At 38.8% G+C, this 7284-nt stretch overlaps 1 long non-coding RNA gene across 1 annotated transcript; it reads left to right on the forward strand.

Annotated features, from left to right (window-relative positions):
* Positions 1–2697: 2697 nt before the first annotated feature.
* LOC110505151 (uncharacterized) lies at positions 2698–7039 on the forward strand. Its single transcript, XR_002470697.3, has 3 exons — positions 2698–3098; positions 6788–6861; positions 6971–7039. It is a non-coding gene; the product is annotated as an uncharacterized LOC110505151 (long non-coding RNA).
* The last annotated feature ends 245 nt before the right edge of the window (positions 7040–7284 follow it).

Genomic DNA, 7284 nt, shown 5'->3' on the forward strand with positions numbered 1-7284 from the left:
AGTTTGAAATATCCAATAAATGTTGTTCCACGTCATGATTGTGTCCCACTTGTTGTTGATTCTTCACAAAAAAATACAGTTTTATATCTTTATGTTTGAAGCCTGAAATGTCGCAAAGTTCAAGGGGGCCGAATACTTTCGCAAGGCACTGTAACATGGTCCAAGCACACCAAGACAGTCGTGAAGAGTGCACAACAAAACCTATTCCCCCTCAGGAGACTGAAAAGATTTGGCATGAGTCCTCCGATCCTCAATATGTTTTACAGCTGCACCATCAAGAGCTTGGCCCCGGTGATATACTGGGCCGTACTGACTGGTTGCATCACTGCCTGGTATGGCAACTGCTCGGCCTCCGACCATAAGGCACTACAGAGGGTAGTGTGTACGGCCCAGTACATCACCGGGGCCAAGCTTCCTGCCATCCAGGACCTCTATATCAGGCGGTGTCAGAGGAAGGCCCTAAAAATGGTCAAAGACTCCAGCCACCCTAGTCATAGACTGTTCTCTCTGCTACCGCACGGCCAGCGGTACCGGAGCGGCAAGTCTAGGTCCAAGAGGCGCCTAAATAGCTTCTACCCCTAAGCCATAAGACTCCTGAACAGCTAATCAAATGGCTTCCCAGACTATTTGCATTGCCCCCCAGGAACACTGCTGCTACTCTCTGTTATTATCTATGTATAGTCACTTTAATAACTCTACCTACATGTACATATTACCTCAATTACCTCGACACCGGTGCCACCACATATTGATATTGACTCTGTACCGGTACCCCATGTATATAGCCCCACTATTGTTAATACCTGCTGCTCTTGAATTATTTGTTATTCTTATCTCTTACTTTTTTTGGGGGGGGGGTTCTTAAAACTGCATTGTTGGTTAAGGGCTTTTAAAGTAAGCATTTCACTGTAATACAACAACCTGTTGTATTTGGCTCATGTGACAAAATACAATTTGATTTGATTTGAGATCTAGGTCTGCTATAGTCAAGATTCAGTGTTTAAACTTAATTGGTATTGTGTAAATACACTGGAAATACTCCCTCAGTGAAAGATATGGCAACCAATGAGTGCAAGTTCTCACATGTGCAGTAGGCTAGGAAACGTCTACATGGGATATGTGCATAAAGTTTCCTTGTATTGCATCATGTCCACACGGGGATCCTAACAAGGGATTAATTACAGTGTTGTAGCTCAAATGGCTTTGATCTATTAATCATATATTTGTGGTACATGTCATATTTAACAGTACTTTAAACAGAATCCACAATTTAGAAGTGTCAAGCCAGCAAACATTCATCTGGAGACCAACCTGAAATCCATTACTCTTGGCCAATACTCCTCTATATTACACACACACACACACACACACACACACACACACACACACACACACACACACACATAGGTTATTATAGTAAGCAAAAACTGAAACAAAACGAATCATGAAAAAACAATTCAGTAAACTGAAATAAAATAATTAAAGGTCCAATTCAGCCGTTTATCTCAATATTAAATATTTTCTGGGTAACAATTAAGTACCTTACTGTGATTGTTTTCAATTCAATTAGTAAAAAAAGAAACTAAAATAGCTTCTTAGCAAAATACAATTTCTCAAGCTAAAATTTTGCTAGGATTGTCTTGGAGTGGTCTGAGTGGGGAGTAACTAGTTGTTATTGGCAGAGAGGTTTGGAACTCTCTTTCTCATTGGTCTATTAACTAATTTCCCGCATGGTGATGTCACCAGACAGGCCAAAACTCAATCCCACCTAAACTGGCTGAAATTTCAGGCTGTCTTTTCAAACAGCTCTTACACTAAAAGGGCATCATAATTTTCACAATGTCACAGTTATTGCAACCTCATAGTGTGGAAATATATGTAAAACACATAAATACCACGTTTTCGACTACACTGGGCCTTTAGCAAAATTGACCTCAATGCTGCCCTCTACTTAATAAATGGTACGTGCAGGGCTGGCTGTGATATCTAGCTGCAATTACCATTGATTTAATTTATATTTAGTATAGCGTAATCTGGACATTTGATTATATGATGCAGGATAATAAGGTTAATACAAAGGCTAACATGTCTAATAAATCCACATTGTAACTAGGTTTGACCTACGGTTTGATTATTTAGGCCTATTGACACAATTGGAAAGTTTGAGACCATCTTCACCACTGATGAGAGCGACAGTGATAACAATTTCAATGTGATTTCCTCTCCCAGCGTTTGAAAAGCTGTTGTGGAGGAATGGAGGGATTTGAAATCTGTTGTAAATGCAATCAAGCCCTGGGCTGAGATCTGTGACATCAAGGGAGTAGGCTGGTTGAAAAGACAGATATTAGGGCTACATATGCACTGACTGCAGCGAATATTTGTGATACCGAGATGCTGGATGGGTTTTAGAACAGCAAGAATCACTTGGAAAGCATCAGAGACCATGGTGAAAACAGTCATCAAGTGACTGTGGCCCAGGCAACAGCTGCAGATTGGTTTCAGCACCATGGACAGCACCGTGCCCTTGTCCGCATGCTTTTCAATCAGTTTTTTTTAATATTTCAATGAACCTGTAAATGAGGCCATGTGATTGTTGTATTCACAGAACAATTATGTTTTGTTATGGTTTCACTAGATGGCGCGGTCAGCCCTTCAGTTGGGTCCATTGCCCCTCTGCAGTGTGGAGTTGACTGTCGCTGTGTGTAGGATAATTCGTTTCGTCTATAATGCTGTATTTGATGCCAACATGTTTTTAAATCATCTACTGTACTCTGACACTAAATATATGTTTAAATATGATTGACAAGAGGGTCATATAGCCTAATGATGAGATTGTGGAAAGATAGCATTAGAAAATATAGGCAGTGCAATACTGAATCTAATTATTTCGTTGCAAAACCTAATTAGGCATTAAAAAAGGTTAACGCCAGCGCCTGAAACCGTTTTTGTTTAATAATCCCATTACTGACGGCTCATCGTGTATAAAATCGTGCAGGACACTAAGTTTCCACTTGTTTAAGTGAATCTCTGAGAAATGGTCGAGACAAAACACACCACATTTGACAAGATCTGAGATGGGAAAGCAGGACATCGTCACAGTAAGTTGGCTATAGCATGTGTATTTTTGCCCTTTTTTTCTATAGCCCATTTTCGTATTGCTGTTATTAAAACATCATAATCTACACGAAATGTTGTAGTTTTATAGCCGAGGCTATAAGACAGCGTGCTTTATTGGTGGAATCGCTGCATTAACTACGCATCGAACTATGAAATGTATGTCGTTTTCCTTTAACGAATGGAAGAGTATATTGCTGCATGATTTATTAAAAAAAACATTATTCCCGGAGGGAATCGCAATATATGGCAACATCAATATATGAGCACTGCAGTGCATGATATTTATCCTGCGTCAGGTCCTCAAGGACCCTATATCATTAAACCACAGTCATTATAGCGTATAGCCTAACTTAGAGTGAATTAATGCATTGCAAAATGTAAATGTGGAAAAATCTAGACATTCTGTGGTGGAAAATAAATTATTTTTTCCTGCATTAAAGCAGTTTAGGCTTAGCGTTCTGATTATTTCACCAAGATATAGCGTTTTTGCATTGCTGTTGCTTAAATGTGATATTAGGATTTCGATGAAAAGGCCCTCTCCTTTTTCTATTCACTGCAATGCAAAAGTGCAGGGGAAGAAATGCTCCATAAACTCCATAAAAGCGTGAGGGTTCAGACGCACCTGTCTGTCTGCACCGTCCGTCATGTTCTAATATGTGGAAGGGGCAAATGATGTAGGGCTACATTTTTTTTTGTGTCATAAAATGTAGGCTTTTTGTTGACTCCTAATTTTGTATCTATTTGATTTAGTCCACAATTGTCTATTTTTTTATGCAAAACAATTCGTTCAGCAACCCACTTTTTCTGCTGTCGAATCGCTACCACCAATGACAAAAAAATAACAGCATTTTCGCAAAAACAAAGCAATTGCCAGGGAAACCTTTAAAGCCGCACTTTAACTATTTCCACCTTTAACCTTTTTAACCTATTTCAAAACTGATCAATCAACAAGGGTCATACGTTTTCTGTTGAAGCTGCGTCGAGACATAGAAGAAAACATACGTGCGATTGACAGGGTATAAGCGGGGGGGCTACCTCAAAAGGAATGTAGTTGTAATCGGCAAAAATAGGTCTGTGCAGCTGTATCTGACCAAAAGAAACAGGGTGTGGAATGGGCTGAAACCAACGAAAATTGGCACAAGCGAGGAAGACGTGTAAAAAGGCTTGGTTTGGTGGAAGGGGGGAAAGGGATAAGGGTGAATCTATAGTTCCTTCCCTTATATTAGCTCTGTTAATGGGGGATCAAGCATTATATTAATGCTATTTATTTAGAATAGCGGACTTTCAGAATTGCTTCGAAAATATAAAACAAATATACAATAATGCAATAAATGCTGATTTCTGATTGGAGCCTGTAAATAATTGGCAGCTCTTGTTGCGGCATTCGTTTGCATGGTGATATGTTTGCATGGCAATATGTTTGCATGGTCAAGCAGACAAAAAGGTCATTATAAACATGCATTAACAAAATGTAGAACACTTAAGGTGGTGGATGCGGGTGAAAACCCGCTGACCAGTGAACAGGCTACAAATTATGTGTTATGTAGGCTAATATCTTGTTCCTTATGCTTGACTTGATAGCCAAACGATGCCCATTGAATAAATGCTTTATTTAGAAAATAAAGTATTTTTCTTTTGGGGAGGTACTGTATGTTTGTTTCTTAGCTGAATGGCCTGGGCCCGGTCTCCCAAAAGCATCTGAAGGCTAAGTTCCTCGTTAGAACCTTCGTAGGAGCATTGTTATATCTCCAAGCGGTTTCCCAAAACTGTCGTTACAAAAGGTGCACTTGAAAATGCTCGTTATTTACCGACTGCCTCAGACCACTCGCAGAAGAGATAAGTGCGTCGTTCGATGCGTTTTTCCCTACCGCGTCACTTTATACACAGAAGATCTCTGCTAAACATAAAATCAATATGATTATCTGTCTCTGTGACCGCTGATAACATCACAATGAAGTTGCCAATGTCTATGCAATTGTTACAAACAAGTGAAGGATAAAAAATATGCTTCAAATGAAAACCGAGATGCCTGCATTAAAATATAAATAGCCTACCTACAGTATAGGCTACATAGGCCTATATATTTAAATTATTTAGAAATCAATGTAATGTTTATTTAATTGTATTTAATTTTGCTATCTGGCAACTGTATGCAATTTCTACCTCAATAGGCTATATTTCATGATGTGTAGCCTAACATGTGCGCAATTATGTGCCGAATCTTTATTTAGTGCATTATTATAAGGGTAAGCATTAGAACAAGCCACCTCAACATTTGCAGCCATTGGTGATAATATCTCTCTAGGAGCTGATCCGTTGTCAGTATTGTGTAATTATTCTAATGTTGAGGTAAGATTTGAGTGGAGAAGGATGATCCCGAGAGCAGCGCCTTTCTTTCGATTCTATTAGTATCTATCTATACATGCCTCAACGACGCACTTAGCCCAAAGTTATCTCTGCATGGTGTTTTGGAAAACGCATTAAACATCTTCGGCCGTTGTACGAAAGATACATATTTAAAACACCCGTAAGCCTAAATTCCATCGCTATCGGGAAACGGGACCTATGAAATTGATCGGATAAGGGCCTCTTTTCCTAGTTACGATGTAACTAAGCATCACAATGATGGTACCAGATGCATCGTTATTTATGCAGCCAGGTCAAATCAGTGTTCGACTTCTGTTCATTTCTGAGGACATTGGCAGACGACGTGGACACCGGCCACTAGGGGCAACATTGAGCATTGTTACCTTCAAGTAGGCTATAAACCTCTGATTCCAAAGGTGCAGCAATATAAAGTTGTTTTTGATATTTTTGTTTTCATATTCCATACCTTAACCCTTACATCAACCATTCGGATTGAATGCATAACCTTAAGAATTTAGACTTCATGCCTGAACTTAACCTTAAATACTTCAACATTTGACATTTGAAACAACTTCGAAATTTGATATTTGAGAAGCATGGATGAATGTCTAATTCTGACTTGAGACTGTGAGAGATGTTAGATTTATGAGCCAACTTTTAAGAAAGAGTGTTTCCCAAACAAGCATGTAAACAGAATGTTCGCTAAGTCTGTTGTTAGACCATGTGTTCGCTACTGTTAGGATCGAAAGAAAAGCACTGCTGCTTTGAGATCACTTTTCTCCATTCAAATCTACCATAACATGACAATGATTCCACAATAGCCTACGGACAACCGATCAGCTCCTACACTTAGAAAAATGTATATTTGGGGTTCAATATAGATAATTTTTGTTCTTTGGTCGAGATGAAAGATCAACTGCCATTCTAGCATGAATAAGCAAGAGTACTGTGGTTGAACCGTGCCCATAAGCAAGTTATTTTTCAATGTATTAAGGTAAGCAAAGTAGATTATTTATTTAAAATATAGGAAGGCAAATTCATATGATAAACTATAGGCTGTGTTATGTTATTAGAATTTGAGCACGTTTGTAAGCTAGCTAGCCACAGCACTTATTTGGCTAATTTAGCATTAAACAGAAAACGCTGAGCTAGGCTAGGATTTACTTTAATCTGCCACTTTACAAGCTAGCCGGCTAATGTTTACTGTTTCAAATAAACATTGTTTTTTATTACGGGTTATACCAAATGGAGCTACAGACACAATCTGACAAAGGACATTTGCTAACTGTTAGTTTTATTTCAGTATTTTAGTGTGGAATCAATTGAGGGGACTATGTTTCATGAAGCCGTTAGAAGACTGTTGCTGACTGAGAGGAGGTAGGCCTATGCATAAATTATTTATAATATATGAAGTATAATAAGTATTGGTGATTCAAAAGCCTAGTTAAGCATTACATTACTTTTAACATACTATGTTTTTCCTCAGTCTGGCAGTAACCCAGAACTATCAGAGGCAGATAATCTGTGTTTTGGCTGCTGCTGACAACAGCTGTATGTGAGTTGTTTTTCTACATCATAATAATTATATGTATGCACAGAATTTTGTCTTCATTTTGTCAGATTAACTCATGCTTATTTCTGAAGATTAACTCGTGTTTTTGCTCCTATTGTCTAATCCTCTGGAACCAGTCAGACGATAATCCATACTGTGCTGGCAGTAGGTAACCTGGGCCGGGTGCTGGAAAAAAAACAGGCGGAATTGATCTGACAACTGGAGGGCTGCTGGGTTCACATCATCAA

The sequence above is a fragment of the Oncorhynchus mykiss genome, chromosome 25 (genome assembly GCF_057628025.1).
Source record: "Oncorhynchus mykiss isolate SJ-2025 chromosome 25, ASM5762802v1, whole genome shotgun sequence".
Classification (NCBI taxonomy): Eukaryota; Metazoa; Chordata; class Actinopteri; order Salmoniformes; family Salmonidae; genus Oncorhynchus; species Oncorhynchus mykiss.